Source organism: Talpa occidentalis, unplaced genomic scaffold, assembly GCF_014898055.3.
Source record: "Talpa occidentalis isolate TD23 unplaced genomic scaffold, MPIMG_talOcc4v2.1 talOcc4.10, whole genome shotgun sequence".
Lineage (NCBI taxonomy): Eukaryota > Metazoa > Chordata > Mammalia > Eulipotyphla > Talpidae > Talpa > Talpa occidentalis.
In genome coordinates, this window is record NW_023600993.1 from 54202135 (window position 1) to 54219132 (window position 16998).

General features: G+C 42.5%; 1 long non-coding RNA gene across 1 annotated transcript; it reads left to right on the forward strand.

Moving 5' to 3' along the window:
* The first annotated feature begins 1975 nt into the window (after positions 1-1975).
* Positions 1976-7605, forward strand: LOC129146528 (uncharacterized). The gene is made up of 3 exons (XR_008553390.1): positions 1976-2120; positions 6228-6397; positions 7304-7605. It is a non-coding gene; the product is annotated as an uncharacterized LOC129146528 (long non-coding RNA).
* The last annotated feature ends 9393 nt before the right edge of the window (positions 7606-16998 follow it).

A 16998-nucleotide genomic window follows, 5' to 3' on the forward strand; every position in this document is an offset into this window, starting at 1 on the left:
CACACACAGTTGATATTTAAAATGTTCCAGAAGAGTGGATTACAGTAATACGCAAGTAACAAACATGCATTCATTCATCAAACATTTTTGCACACAGGGCATAGAGGAATGCAAAACTTCTGTCCTCAAGGATCTGATAATCTAGCTAAAGAGACAGACATTGGTAGGGCTGTGATGAACAATGAGTCTCATTCACTGCTGGGTACAGCCCCTGTGGAAAATGATATAGAGATTTTTTTTAAAGAAAATACAAATGCAAATTCCATATGACCTGGCAATACCTCTGTTAGGTATTTATTCAAATAACATGAAAACTCTAATATGAAAAGATTTATCTGTACCTATATACATAGCAGCACAATTATCCAGTCATGGAACCAACTCAAGTGCCCTTCAACAGAAGAATGGAGAAAGAAATTGTGGACTTTATATTCAGTGAACTACCAGACAACTGTGAAAAAAATAAAATTTGGTACAAAATGGATGGACCTCCGGGTGATTATGTTAAGTGAAATAAATCAAAAAGTGAAAGATTAAAAAAAAATAGAGACAGACATAACAGACCTATTACAAGGGCAGTGGCAAAGGCAGTGCCAGAGGTGAACAGAGGGATCAGAGAGAAGGGTCAGGCCCAGAGAAGACTGGCTGGAGAACACTCATCCTGCTATCACATCCTTGCAACCATTAGGGAGCCTGAAATGCTCATTATTCTGTGAGTTCTGCTTTGTGAAAACAGCCTGGTTAAAATGCAAATATCTATTCAAGCAGGGTGAACACATAAAGTCATGCACGCCCATTTACATGCATTATATTTTTGAAACCAAACTTATATGTGCTGTTGAGCAGAAAATAAAACTGGAATTATATGGGAGAAAGATCTAAGGAACATGAAGACTCAGGGCTCCTTTATGGAGCACTCAGGCCTTGAAGGCTTTTTAAGAGGAAACCTAGTAAAAGGAGAATAGAAACATTGAATGTGAAGGTTTAGACATCAGTAAGGGAGGCAGAAAACTGCCCAACGTAACACATTGAGAAATCACTTTGTCCTAATACATGGTGACCTGGGGTCCTCAAAGCATGGCCCTCAGATCTCCACGAACAGATTGTTGGAGCAGACTTTGAGATATGCATTTAATGCATGTCACACAGTAGGTGCTCAACCACAAGGGAAAAGAGGTCAATGTTATTATTTTCTAGCCCTTTCAAAGATGTGAAATAAAACATTTGTAGAGACAAACACCAAAGCATAAGTATAGAGTTTAACAAAGTATTATCAATAAACACCTGTTGAACCACTCCCCAGGCTTTCTGACCCAGAAGCCTCCATGTCCTAACCAGGACACAGTCTTCTCCCTTCTCCTCTCACCTTTTATTGGAGACACATAAACCAGCATCCTGAAACAATAGAGTATTATGCTTTTGAAAAGCTCCTTGTTAAAGTGTAAAGGACATATGACAAACTGCACATTCAGAGCTGGTTACTTTATGGGAGGGCTGCCAGGCCCTGACTGGCCCCATTTCTGTATGTGTCCCCAGGACCCACTCCTCAATGGCTGGGCATTAATGGGGCATGAAGCCTCAAGAGCTTTAAGATTCCTTAAATGTAGATTATCAGACCCCTTCCCTAGAACCTGCGTTTTAACAAGCGCTTGGAAGATTCTGACCATCAGAAACGAAGAAAAGCTCTCCACAGAGGACAGTGGCATTCCAATGTCAAATATTCTGTTTCTCTCTTCCCAAGGTCTGTGCCCCAATGACCAATTTCTGTGAAGTTCAGTCAACCTAGAGAGAAAACCTAGTGAAAAGGCATTAATCCCAGCCCAGCACTGTGTCCACGTGTGCTTGAGAACAGAGCTTGGTGCTGCACAGACCCAGGCTTCCGAGGGTGGGGCCTCGGCAACGGGACACCTGTGACATCACATTTGTCTATGAAGTGGGATGATAAGGTTCTCATTGTTGTGAAGATTAAAGACCATAGAGAGCACCAGGGGCCTTTTTTTAGCATTTCTTCTGTTGAGCGTTTTGTACGGGTTTCTCATTCATGCAGCCAGGGCTCTTGCTGGGCACCGCGGAGAAGAACAAGCACTCACTGTGGCTGGGCCCCTGCCTCTCCTGGCCAGGTAGCTACCTGAACAGAACTAAGATTCTTCAAGGGAAGAGAAAGAGTGGGGAGGAGTGGCAGAGGGTGAATACTGGGTTAGGTGGAACCAACCTTGCCTGCCTCCTCTGCTCAGGGGGCCTGTCTTAGCAGTATTTTGCTTCATTTAATTTTTGCCTTAGAAATCCTCAACTACACAAGTAGAGAGAATATACCACAACGAGCCACAACGAGCCACATATACCCATTGCCCGATTTCAACAACACTCTGACCATTTTTATTTCATCTCTCTCCCCTCCTCATCAACTTTTTTCTTTTTTTTAAATTTTATTTTTATATTCCCCATACATACAATTCCAACCCCCTTATTTTGACCCCTTTCCCCACCCCCCACCCCCCATAGAGTGTCTCTGGTTCATAGTTTTTTGTTGATTTTGATTTTCACTTTCTTATAATTATTCTTTTTCCTGGTCCCTTATTTAAGTTTTCTAGATTCCTGCTATGAGTGAGACCATCCGGTATTTTTCTTTTTCTTTCTGGCTTATTTCACTGAGCATGATCCCTTCCAGCTCTATCCACATTGCTGCAAATTGCATGCTTTTTTTTTTTTTTTTTAAGATTTATTTATTTATTTATACAAGCACTGGGTACAGTCAGAAGCGCCGGAGGGTGAGAGAATTCACCAGAGCCAGAGCGGGGAGCAGAGCAGGCAGAAGGACCGAAGTACACTGCTGAGGGGAGCAGCGCGCGGCAGGAGAGGTCTACGTGCCATGTGGGACCCTCCTCCAGTGGCCGGGGAGCAGCGCCCCAGCACTGCAGAGGCTGCGGGCAGCTTCGCAACCCAGTGCCCAACCACTGCGCCACCGGGGAGGCCCGCATTTATCTTTTTTGAATGCTGAGTAATATTCCATGGTGTGTATGTACCACATCTTCTTGATCCAGTCATCTATTTTTGGGCATTTGGGTTGTTTCCATAGCTTAGCTATTGTAAACAGTGCTGCTATAAACATAGGGGTGCAGGTGCTCTTTGGAATTGATGTTTCTGTGTCCTTTGGGTAAATACCTAGGAGTGGAATTGCTGGATCATGTGGAAGCTCTATGTTTAGTAGGTCCAGAAATCACCACTATGGAGAGAGCTGTGTGGAGATTTCTTGACTCATCAACTATTTTTTCCCCTCCCCTGAACTATCATAAAGCAATAGTTTCACTTTATAAAGGGGGTAGGAGGAGGAGACTTTGTTTTTATGTAATGATTTCAGGTTCATACCTGAAAATGGTGGGGAAGATAGATTTCCCATATATCCTCTCCATGCCCCCACACCCCACAGTGGTAGAGTTGTTACACCTGATGCAGCTACACAGACATAGACTATCGCCCGACATCCATCTTTAATGTTACGGCTCACTCTTGTTATTGCGCATTCTAAGGATTTGGGCAAATGTAAAATGACATGCAATCGTTTCCTTTTAAATACCACAGTGTATATTTCTGACACACACATCCTGATGTGGCAAAGCCTTCTGGTGTGATGCAATGGAAGGCAGAGGCACCACATTTGAAGGAGAGTTCCCACAATTCTGAACCTGAACTCAATCATGTTCTGAGTATACAGGAACCACAGAAAACATGGGACAAGTTGAAAATCACTGTAAGGGATCAATCAGCTAAGTCTGTTATGTGGCATGTTCTGTAGAACAGATAACCCAGGCTTTCTTCTTTCAACAAATAGCATAAAACAAAGGAAGGCAAACTGTTAAAGATGAAAACAGACTGAAGAGATCTATCATCCAAATGCAGTGTAGGGATCAGGGGAGAAGCTTAATTTTTGCTTTGAACCAGTCAAAGATATATTTTCAGCAGAAGAGGGGGAAATTGCACACAAACTGAGCAACAAATGATAACAGAGGGTTGCTGATAGTTTGGGGGGATACTATAATGGCATTATGGTCATACTCTGTTTAATTTCTTAGTACATTTCATTTGACTTCAACATACAACAAGATCCTGAGCCCAGCTGGGGCCCATCAGTTAATCACTGGTTGTCAGGTAACTCACTCAGCACTGATGAGCCTCAGTGTTTTCACCTGCAAAACCTGCAAGTTGGAAAGGACTTCATCTGCAGCCCCCAAAAGCCACCTACCAGCTTGACAGTTTCAATTTCAGGCCATCTCTAACCTTCTTCAATTTGATCTGAGAGGCCTGGGAGGATGATCTCATGGTTAGACAAACCAAGCTTCTATTTATGCATCACACTAACTTCATTATTTTTAGAGACATTATTGATTCCCATTTAGCTTGTGGGCCATGCTGAGATTCTTATCTTCCCTGCCCTAAGAGCCAGTCCCTGCTCAGCCCGGATCCAGGGAATGACACTCCATTCTATTAAATGACTGTCTGATTCCCATCTCCCCGCTTTTCCACTTTGTCAAGGTTATTTTAGCTAATAAACCTCATTTGTTATTTATTATTCAAATAGCTGTGGTCATTTTAACTCGAGGTGGGTAGATACCAGACTCGCTGTGGTAACCACAGACTCACAATAATAAAAATGCCTTCCAATTTCATAGACCTGCTCAGCCTTTTAAAGCACACTTACTTGGATTGTGGCCTCATGGTCACCCTAGATTAGGGTTGACAGGATAGGCATTCTTATTCCCAGTTCACAGACTGAGTAATTAGAGGGATGAAGAAGTAAATGAGAACTCAAGAGTACAGATCTGGGTTTCAAGTCCAGGTTTATGAATTAGCTTTGTGTTGTGACCTTGGGCAGGACTAGACTCTACCAGGACACTGTCAACTTGACACATTCAAATTAACCCAAGACAAACCCAGTTTGCACCTGCTTAGCCTATGTCATTATCACCCGTGACCCTGTTCACTCTAAAATGTGTTCCTGTTGGGAACTTTTATGGATCCTACCTAAGGCCCTAGAAGATGAGGATCATGGATCTAAACCAGTGGTTTGAAACATGGTTGCACAATAATCACTGGGGGGAGGTTATTTAAACTCCCAATGCTCAGTCCCCACTCCCCCAAGCCGATACATCAGAATATAAGCTGAGGTGGGGCTTGACTTGGTGTTTGGTTGGCGCTTCCCAGGCGATTGTGCAGCAGAGCTCTGACCAAGTCTTGGGTTGCTCCTGTCACTCAGCATCAGCCTCACCTTCTGCAAGGCCCAGTCACGCTCACCAGGCTAGTGAGCGCCTCACCAGGGAACCAGCTCCCAGTTTTGTGCAACCTCAGTAGGTCCCTGCAGTCTGTGTCCTGGTCAACCGCGAGGACTGAAGCCTAGAGATACTGTGACATAGGTTTGGAAGGGGGACCTCTGCATAATGAAGGGAGAGCCTGGCTGACTTAAATTCTTCAGAAGAATAGGAAGAGTCAGCTTCCCTGGTTTGACTGTTTCAGGCAGCTTAGGTTACGATAAGGATGTATCAGTCCCTAGCTCTCACAGTATTGGCTTCAGGCCTCCTCCTATTTAATTAGCAGCATGCACATTTCCTTTCCATCCTTTGCCCTATCCCTGTCTCCCTGGTTTCCAAGAATCCCAGGGTTCTAAAGGGATCAAGCCTGTGCCAAAGCACCAGGCCAAGGAGGAAGGAGAGACTGGCCGGATTGGGAAGGTTTTCTCGAGGGGGATTGATTGAGTCAGTCCTCCCTGATGTGTTGCACCTTTGGCTGCTGTCAGATCGAGCCTGATCTGTGTGCCCCCTCCCTCTCCCCTGATTCTTCAGCCCAGTGCAGTCACCATTGGCCAGAGCCCCAGGCAGAGGGTCTGTGTTTTAACAGAGATGAAGCAGAAAATCACAGAGTAATCACACTCCCCCTTGCTCCAAAGTGAGTCCTGTTGAGAGTTTTTGTTGTCTTTTCTGGAGCTGACCTCAGGTGACAACACTTCCCATAGCATTGATTATTACTGAGGTCTTCTGTTCTCCCAAGAGGCCCCAAGACCCTCATGCAAATTTGTTTACCAGAGTTGTATTTGCCAGAAGTTCAGCAGTCCCAGACGTTCCCAGCCACACACAGACCCTGGTGTCCTTATAGCAGGGCTGAGGGTTAGGGTACCGGGCCAGGCCAGGTACTGTGTGGGTCAAACTGCAAACTTTTTTACTTTCTCTCTCCCTCAGGAGAATCCAAAGCTCCACTGCCTGCGCCCCCTCAAATTTCAAGTCCCCCTACACCCCACCACCAATCCTTCTGGCCCCTGTCTCTCTGCCTGCCTCTCCTGCTAGTCTGCTCTCCAAAACCCACTTGGGCTACATGGGCGCCTCACGTACCAGGCACCATCCTATCCCAGGTAATCCCTCACTCTGGCCCTTCCCTCAACAGGATGTTCTCCCAGTAGCTGAAAGGCTGTCTGACACCCACCTCCTCAAGCTTTGTCTGAAATAGCATTTTCTCAATAAGACTTGCCCTCACAATTTTGTTTAAAATTGCAACCAGAACCCATTCTTCACTCTCTCTCCAACCTCTTGAGCCACCTCACCCTGATCTTTTTCTTTTTTTTTTAAGATTTATTTTTATTTATACAAGAGCTGGGGTACAGGCCAGAGTCGCAGGAGGGTGAGAGGATCCACCAGAGACAGAGCAGGGAGCAGAACAGGGAGACAGATCGAAGGCACTGCTGAGGGAAGCAGTGGGCAAGACAGGAGAAATCTGCCTCACATGTGGGTTTCTCCCTGGCTGGCCAGGAATCCAAGCAGCGCTGTGGAGGCTGTGGACAGCTTCCCAGTGCAGTGCTTAACCCACTGAGCCACTGGGGAGGTCCAATCATCTATTTTTTGCAATTATGCTTGCACACAATTTTCTTCTGTGTATTCTTCATTGTCTTCCTCTGATAGAACATTAGCTTCCTGGGGCAGAAATGTTTCCCCCTCCTTTTGCCTGCTGATGTGTCCCTAGCTCCTAGAACAATGCCTAGTACACAGAAGGCCCTCAGCAAACAGTCACAGAGTGAATGATCTACCTTCAAACTCCTTGGAGCTAGGTGCAACTATCATGCCCATTGTACATACAGATGAGGAAACTGAAAGTCAGAAACATTAAGGGACTCAATGGAGGTTATGGACAAGCCAGTTACTAACACCAGGCCAGCAGACTTTAGAGCTGGTGACTGAACTCAGGTCAAAGTCACAATGTAAGCAAAATGGGGCTATTTAGTTAGAGTCTAGGGAAGAAAAATTAAATTTTGTTTTGTTTTCAGGGAGAAGAAAGGATCAAAGGAATAAAGTGGAGATGAAAAGAATGTCAAAATATAACAGAGGCACCTCCATAAAAAAAGAGGTTCTCTGTTCCCTGCCCCACCTAATGAGGGGCAGAGCTGAGTGGCCAGGTAAAGCTATAAGACACTTAGAGCAGAGAGACCCATGGAGGAGAAGGGCATGCTTGCTTCTCAGCTTTGGACTTGCACCAGGGACTTGGGGGACATGGAAGGAGACATGTGGAGTCGAGACATGTAGAATCTTGTGGGTGAGAGACCTATGGGGAGTTACAATGGCAACCAATATTTTGATTTGTATTTTGTTTTTTTTTTTTAAATAATAAATTTTATTTTTATATTCCCCCATACAATTGCAAACGCCCCATTCTGACCCCAATCCCTCCCCTCCCGCCCCCCACCCCCCAAAAAGTGTCTCTGGTTCATAGTTTTTTGTTGATTTTGATTTTCACTTTCTTATATTCATTTTTCTGGTCCCTTATTTAAGTTTTCTAGATTCCTGCTATGAGTGAGACCATCCGGTATTTTTCTTTTTCTTTCTGGCTTATTTCGCTGAGCATGATCCCTTCAACGCCATCCATGTTGTTGCAAATTGCATGTGTTTATCTTTTTTGAATGCTGAGTAATATTCCATGGTGTATATGGATCACATCTTCTTGATCCAGTCATCTATTTTTGGGCATTTGGGCTGTTTCCAAAGCTTAGCTATTGTAAATAGTGCTGCTATAAACATAGGTGTGCAGGTGCTCTTTGGAATTGATGTTTCTGTGTCCTTTGGGTAAATACCTAGGAGTGGAATTGCTGGATCATATGGAAGCTCTATGTTTAGTAGGTCCAGAAATCTCCACACAGCTCTCCACAGTGGTTGGACCAGTTTGCACTCCCACCAACAGTGCAGAAGATTTCCTTTTTCTCCACACCCTTGCCAACATTTGTTGTTGCTAGTTTTTTTAATATGTGCCATTCTCACTGGTGTGAGATGGTATCTCATGGTAGTTTTGATTTGCATTTCCCTGATTACAAGTGATATTGAACATTTTTTCATATGTCTGTTGGCCATTTGCATTTCCTCTTCAGAGAAGTTTCTTTTTAGCTCTTCTGCCCATTTTTTGACTGGATTATTTTCTTTGTTGTTGCTGAGTCTCATCAGCTCTTTGCAGATTTTTGTGATCAGTCCTTTATCATTAGTGTTGGGTGCAAAAATGTTCTCCCAGTCAGTGGGGTTTCTCTTTGTTTTTGTTATTGTCTCTTTTGCTGTGCAGAAGCTCTTTAATTTGATGTAGTCCCAGCTGTTTATCTTTGCCTTCACTATCACTGCTTTGGGTGATGTGTCTGTAAAGATGTCTTTGATGTGCAAATCCCGTAGTGTTTCGCCTATATTTCCTTCTATGTATTTTATGGTTTCAGGTCTTATGTCTAGTTCTTTAATCCATTTTGAGTTGATTTTTGTGTATGGTGTGAGGTAGTGGTCAAGCTTCATTCTTTTGCATGTAGCGACCCAGTTTTCCCAGCACCATTTATTGAACAAACTTTCTTTGCTCCAATGCATAGTCTTTGCTCCTTTGTCAAAGATTAGTTGACCGTAAATCTGTGGGTTTATTTCTGGATTTTCTATTTGATTCCATTGGTCTGTATGTCTGTTCTTGTTCCAATACCATGCATTTTTGTGATTATGGCTTTGTAGTAGAGTTTGAAGTCTGGGAGTGTGATGCCTCCATTCCCTTCTTTTTTTTTCAGTAGAGCTTTGGCTATTCGGGGTTTTTGGTGATTCCATATGAATTTCATCAATAATTGTTCTATTTCTTTGAAGAATGACATTGAAATTTTGATTGGAATAGCATTGAATCTGTATATTGCTTTTGGAAGGATGGCCATTTTAATAATGTTTATTCTTCCAATCCATGAGCAGGGGATGTCTTTCCATTTCTTTGTGTCTTCTTCTATTTCTTTTAACAGTGTTTTATAGTTTTCTTTGTATAGGTCCTTTACCTCTTTTGTTAGATTTATTCCCAAATATTTGATTTTTTTTGTTTCGATAATAAAAGGGATGGGTTTTTTGATTTCTTCTTCTTCAGATTTATTGTTTGTGTATAGGAAGGCTACTGACTTTTGCGTGTTGATTTTGTATCCTGCCACTTTACTGAATTGATTGATGAGTTGAATTAGTTTTTCTGTGGAGATTTTGGGGTTCTCTATGTATATTATCATATCATCTGCAAATAGTGATAGTTTGACTTCTTCTTTTCCTATTTGGATTCCTTGGATGTCTTTCTCTTGTCTTATTGATCTGGCTAGGACTTCCAGTATTATATTGAAAAGCAGTGGTGAGAGTGGACATCCTTGTCTTGTTCCAGATCTTAATGGAATTGCTTTCAGCTTTTCACCATTCTTTCATCCTAGATTCACCTGGCCCCTTCTGCCCCTTTTCTATGGCTTCCTACTGGGAAGTGCCTTAACTTGTGGCAAGTTTTTGGGTCTCAGCAGCCCTACCTCAGGCCGAACCTGTTTGGGTGTTTACCCACAAGCAGATGGCTAACCTTGGGTGTTTTATTGGAAAATTATTATCTTTCTTCTCTTCTTTCTGTAGGCACACTGGTCTATGAAAGTTCTTTTATACTTTGTCTTTGTGTGGTGGATGGCAGAATCCCTCTAGTGCATGCGTATTTGGGAGTCTCAGAGAGCCCCTCAATGTTCCTGCTGACAGCGAGACTTTGGTCACCTGAAACTTTAGGTGCACTGGACTTCTGTCCTTAAAAACGGATTTGGGGTACTTTACCCTACACTATTACAGAAAAGGAGATCAGATGGGCCCTAACCCTCTGGAGACTTTGAAATGTAAACCTTGTGTAGAATGGAGATAGTGTAAGCAGAGGTCAGCTACCAGAAAACATACCAAGATATACTGTAAGAAACCACATTACCACATGGGGGTATAACCCTATGTTATTGCTCTCCAATTTGTTTGACAAACAGGGTGTGTCCACTGATCTGGGTCACCCTCAGTCTATCTCCTCTGGGCTGACTCAGGTCTCCTCAAACCCTGGTGGGCCTCCTGGGGCTGACTAGCCTGTGATGTCAGGTGGAAGGGCTTGAGTGTCATGTCTCCCATCATTCAGCAGGCTTACTCAGGCTTGTCCATACAACAGTAGTGAAGTTCCAGGAGAGGGAGCAGAGGCTTGCAAGACTGCCTTAACTGACGCAAAGCCTGCCACATGCTACTAGCGTTGGGGGAGGCTAGCGCTGATTCACTGAACGAGAAAGTGGATCCTACCCTTTGGTAGGATTTGCTGCAAGGTAAGACACACTGTGGCCATTTTTGAAGCACAGTCTACTACAGGTTGGCTTAAGGTAACAGAAACACAAAACGTAAAACAGTAGGCCAAGCAATGGGTAAACAATGAGGATGAAGGAATGGGTAGAAGCAAAGGATTTCTATTGCAGAAAGTTAGTTTATACATTCCTTCCTTTAACAAAAATTTATAGCGAGTTTCTAGTGTGGGTCAGGGACTGAGCTGGTCATGTGCTGGAAAGAGAGCTGGGGTTTCCTCCTCAGGACTTGCAGTCTAGAGCAGGAGACAAATAAGAACCCCACATTTCAACTAGTACTAGGGCATTGTGGACAATTGTGGGAACTCACAGGAGGGGTACCTAGCCAGTCAGGGATGGAGAAGGAACCAGGGGTGCTTCAGTGAATAAACCCTGAAGTAAGACTCATGGCACTAACCAAGCCAAACAAGGTTTGAGAAGTAAGAACATTTGAGGCAGGGGAACAGCATATGTGGGGTCCCAGGGACAGGAGAGGCTGGGACTTAAAGATTCAGTGGCTGGAGTGAAGGAAGATGAGTTAAGAGAGGCAGCTGAAGATTATTTAAGAGAAGCAAAGAACTAAAACTTCACATGGAAAGATTCTGAATAAGCAATCAGACCAGATTGGTTCATTAAAAAGGCCACTTGGACTTTTTTTTTTTTGGGGGGGGGTGGGTCTGAGAATGGAGTAGATTAAGAGAAGATTCAGGAAGTCCAGGCTGTGTGAACAATCTGAACGTGAAATGAGAGATGGACAAATGAAAGATATTTAAAAGGGAAAAAAGCTCCAGAATAGGTCATTATCACAGAAGACAGAAAATTCTAGAATATTTTTGTCTGGGTTTTCTGGCTTCAACCAGATAGATGGTAGTACTTTTCACCAAGATAGAAAACACTGGCTAAAGGCAGTTGCTTTAATTGAGTACAAGATTTGATTCTAAGCTTCCCAGCAGCAAAAGCAAAGAGAAACCTAGATAAGTGACATCATCTCACTCTCCTACCAGGAAGTTAACCTGGGTGTCCTGGAAACCAAACTTCCTCATTACGTACACAAGGGGAATCTGTTGAGGGGATCTCCATGGAAAGGACCATGAACCAGATATAGACAAGATCTTTGTAGTGGTATAAAAGATTCAGGAGCTTTCTTTGTAGGCTTTTCTATGTATCGATCCCAGATAAGAGCTGAGAGCAAGATATTAAATCACAGTTCTGTGGAGTCATTTGTGCAAGAAGTCAGTGTAATGGTCTCTGGGTATCTCACTTGCAAAACAGCTCTGCGCTCTTGGCAGCCAGAGAAGAGACTGGATACAAAGAGAAGGACCTGTGCTAATTAATACATTTTATTTTATAAATTTGAAATTAGGAGTTCGTGGCCCTAGCATGCAAAAAACTGCTCCTGGATTATTTTATTATTATTACTTTTTTATTTTAGCATTTATCATTATTTACATTTTTTAGACAACATTTGCTTCCCCCCACCCCCACAAATTGAGTCCCCATAGAATTTCCTACCCCAAGGCACCCGTGCACCATCACCACAGTCCCCTGTGCACCTCCCTCCCTCCCTCTGACCCCTCTCCCTCCTCCTCCCCTGCAGGATGTCTCTGATTTATAATTGTCTGTTTTTGCTTTGTTGTGTTTTGTACTGTTATTTTTTTTACACTGATGTCTTATTTGGTTCCCCTATATTCCTGCTATAAGTGAAACCATCTGATATTTTTCTTTTTCCTTCTGGCTTATTTCACTCAGCATAATTCTTTTTAGCTCCATCCATCTTACTGCAAATGGTATGAGTTTATCTTTTTTGATTGCTGAATAATATTCCATGGTGTATATGTACCACATCTTCTTGATCCAGGCATCTATTTTAGGGCATTTGGGTTGTTTCCAGGTTTTACCCATTGTAAATTGTGTTACAGGTGTTCAGGTGTACAGGTTACAGGTGCTCTTTTGAATCACTGTTTTTGTGTCCTTTGGGTAGATCCCTAGGAGTGGAACTGCCGGATCGTATGGTAGCTCCATTTTTAGTAGACTGAGGAACTTCCAGACAGCTTTCCATGGTGTTTGGACCAGTTTGCACTCCCGCCAGCAAGAAAGGATAGGAGAGTTGCTTTTTTACCACATCCTCGCCAACATTTGTTGTTGCTTGGTTTTTGTTTTTGTTTTTTTTTTTTTTTTTTTTTTTGATATGTGCCATTCTTACTGGTGTAAGGTGGTATCTCACTGGATAATTTTAAAGGGAAAAAAATATGGAAGCCCCAATTCCAGCAGAACCATTAAGAGCAATTAAATAACTTAGAGCTTCATTTTCAAATCATGAAACAATTAGAAACCATTGTGAGCTTTTAAAATTACATTTCCTCTTATTACTAAAGTAACTCAGGCTTATTATAAAAAATTCGGAAAGTTCAGAGAAGTTGAAACAGAATAAATAAAAATCACCTCTAATCTTAGTGAAAATGATCAACTACTGTTAACATGTCTTTTCTAGGCCTCCATTTAAGTAAATGAAAACAAAAGACAAAAAAAAAATGGATCAACAGTTTTTTGTCCTTCTTTCCCACTCATATTTGCCAACGACAAACAGAAATCTTTGTTTTAAAGGAATTTAGTGTTCTAATGACCTCTCCCCTAACTGCGTATGTCTTTTGTCACTTGTGCGTTTTGGTGCAGTAGCTTTGTCCTCACAGCTTCATGAAAAAGAGAAGAGAGGTTGTTGCACTTGACTTTTTCTTGCCAAGGACTTAATTGTGTCATTTATAATAGAGATCTTGGAGCCTGCCATTTTAGCTCAGAGAGAAAGAAATATGCTAATGTGCTGTGCTTCACAGAGAGCACAAGAATAATTAGCCACCCCAAGGCCACTGCTAACAGGTCATAGCCTTGCTGCCTCCTTTCCTAGGGAAATTTCCAGGGGAAATTCTCCTGATAACTATTCCAGAGGGACACAATCTCCACTCTTCTCTCTCTTCCCTGCACTGTCATTATATAGAGTGCAAAAATGGCCAAAATACTTTATTACCTCTCCCACCAAGAGATAATTTGCTTTGATGAATAGAAGCGACAGATGTGACAATGTCAATTCTGAATCCTGGATTTGAGGGGCTTTGTAGCTTTTACGCTTGTTGCTTCTTCTACCAACTTGTAAATAAGCCTGGACTAGCCTGTTGAGTGATGAAAACCACATGGAAAGAGCTCCCATTCATTTCAGTCCAGGCCATTGTAAACCAGCAGCCCCAGCTGACCATGCATGAGCCTAGTAGAAATCAGTTAAGTCCATCCCACACCAGAAGAGCTAAAGTTGAAGACTTACAAAATCAAGAGCTATATATATGTATCAGTTGTTTTGAGTTAGTAAGCTGTGGGTCAGTTTGTTATGCAGAAAAAGATGATTAGTAGAGTCCCTGAGGATATCTGAAGTCGCTTTAAAGCTCCCCGTTGTGTAGAAGAATGTGAGTTCAAAGGCTAGATTAATAAGATAAGATACACTCCCACAAAGGCAGATGCCATGTCTACTTTGACTGGTATAGTACTAGGTACATAGTAGGAGGTATCTAATGAGATTAATGACAATTATTGAATGCTTACTATGTTCCCAGCACTATGCTATAGGCTACTATATTATTTCTCAATAAACAGATTAATGCCCCCACTACCAACAAAAAAATATAGAGAGAGTCACATTCTAATGCCCAGAACCTTTGATATGTCTTCAAATGTGATAAATGGAATTTTGAAGATTTGATTGAGTTAAAGAACTTGAGATGGGGAGATTATCCTGGATTATCCAGAGGCAAGGGGCCAATGTAATCTCAAGAGTCCTTAAAGTATGGAGGCAAGAGAGTCAAAGTCAGAGAAAGGAGAAGTGACTATGGAACTAGAGGTTGGAGGGAGCACCTTGAAGATAGAGGAGGGAGCCAAGAAACAAGGAATTCCAACTCTAAAAGCTAAAAAGAGCAAGAAAATAGATTTTTTCCTGAGACTGCCAGAAGGAGTGCAGCCCTGTCAACACCTGGATCTTAAATTTCAGACTCCCAGACATTATGAAAATAAATTTGTGTTGTGTTGTGTTAAGTCACTAGATTTGTGGGAATTTGTTATAGCAGCAGGAGGAAACTCATACAGATGTAATCTTCACAGTATTATCATCACTTCCATTTGACACATGAGTTAATTGAGGCTCAGACAGGGTAAGTAATTTGCCTGTTAAGACTGGATCAAAACTGGCCTCTGAAAATGTACCCTGTAGACTTCCCAGTGGCTCAGGGAAAGACCTCTGGATGTGGAGTCCAGACGGGAATCATCTCTATTTAAAAAAAAAAAAAAAAAAAGCATAAGGATTTGGATCAAAAGATTTCAAAGTGCCTCTCCCTTTTATGATTTTTGTGACTTTTATTAAATCTGCTTATTTCAGTGCCAGACTCACAACTCAAAAGAGGACCAGACAGCACTCAGATGGGCTCAGTCATGCCCAGAGGAGTCAGAGGAAATCTCTGGAAATAGTTTAGACCATATTAAACTAGGGCTTTTGATAAAGATAAGGTTGTCAGAATTCTGGCAGACAGTACTACAGGCCCCTTAAATAGGGTGAGCACTGTGTTTGCCGCCCCACCATCCATCCATCCACCAGCTCTGTGTGTGGCGACACTTGTCTTGTTTGCAATTCACCAACCTCAGTCCCAGGATGGGCTGTGATTGGCTGAACCATTCTTTGTAATCTCATCTTCCCTGCCATGGCAATTGGTTCAGGAACATTTAGAGTGATGATTGCTGATCAATGAGTGGAGAAGGAAAAGCATGCTCCAGAATGCATGTACATGTCTGAGTCCTGTGACTGCTGTAGTGACTTTGCTACTGTGAGGAAGCCATTCAGTTTAAGGTCAAAGCCAGTCCAAAAAGAAAGGCAGAACAGAGTAAACTGCAGCAAGACTGAGCCAGATCCTAGATCAACTTATTCCTGAAGTCTGGCTACCTCTGTTCCCTGTAGTGTAAGATAGTTTTGGCTGCTCTTTTAGTGTTTTAAGTAAAATTAACAGACTCCAACCAGTCATTCCTAAACTACCGATTTAAAGACAGCAGCTACAGCCACCTTTCATACAATTGAGCTTCCTGGGAGAATCATGTGACTCTTGGTCAACTCTTCCTTACACAGCTCCACGTGTCCTAAATACCTACTTTGAGTCTCACCATCTCATTTTGAAGACATTTTTTTTTTTTACTTTCTATCAGCATATATTTCTTTGCTTTCTGCACTAGTATGGAGATCCATTTTGTCTAGAATTTCTTCGTCATAAATCCCAGCCAGTCTAACATGTCAATCTCAGCTCAGCTTGTAACACCTGCTTAGAACCTACATATTGGTGGTCTGAATCTCTGGGTCCACCCCAACCCTCTAAGGAGGACTGAAAAGTCCTGATATTCCCACTCTGTGAAGCTCTAGGTGATGAAATGGCCCCACAATAGAGGATACTACCCATCTGTCTGAACTTGGGTGAAGTGTGAAGCAGCTTCTTCTTCCTTCCTAGATGTCATCACACAGGGACTGAACTGGCCCAGATCTAGGGTGCCTGCAGGAATCGGCCTGGCACAGGGTGGGACCAGACACAGGAGAGTAGAGATCTGGGTCTGGTCCCACCTCTTCCATTAAAGCACTGTGAGATCTCAACCAGTTTGCTTACCTTGTCTGAGCTTCATTTTCCTCATCTATAAAATGGGTTTAAACTTGGTAGGAATTTTGAAACTGAGATTCATGTAGGAATTTCAGGGGGCCAGCGTTTTCTAATGAGAATGTCCATTGTTTTTATTACATTATAAAAGGAGAATGCAATTCCAAAATTTTACTAATCTTAAAAATCCTCTCCAGCATTGACAACCTGTGATTCTAGGTGAATTACTACATTGGAATCCTTCTAAGGATCACCTTCAAGTGCAAGCACACAACATGCAAATTGTGGAAGTTGAGATCACCCCAAGTTCTTCAATTGTGTATAAAATTCAGAATTGTGTATAAATTCAAATTGCCTCTATGAGCCTATACAGGAATTCTTAGGCATATTTACATTGAAAACTACTGGCTTACACTGGAAGAAGAAACAAAGGGAAACTCTATATGCCAGCATTGGGGTGTCCAAACTCTTTTTCCTTTCCTACACCTCAAAATGAAAGTTTACACTGTAAAAATAAGGTTACATTTTTCCTGTGTATCCAAAGTTGCGGTGCAGCAGAGAAGCCTCTGATACAACAAGGAAGGTTCACAGGGGCACTGAGCTAGTGAGATAAGGCATGGGGGTATCCTCGGTGGAGGGGAGACTGTGAACATAGGCATGCAGATATGGATGTTTGGGGTACAGAGGGGCTATGAAACATTCTGTGTA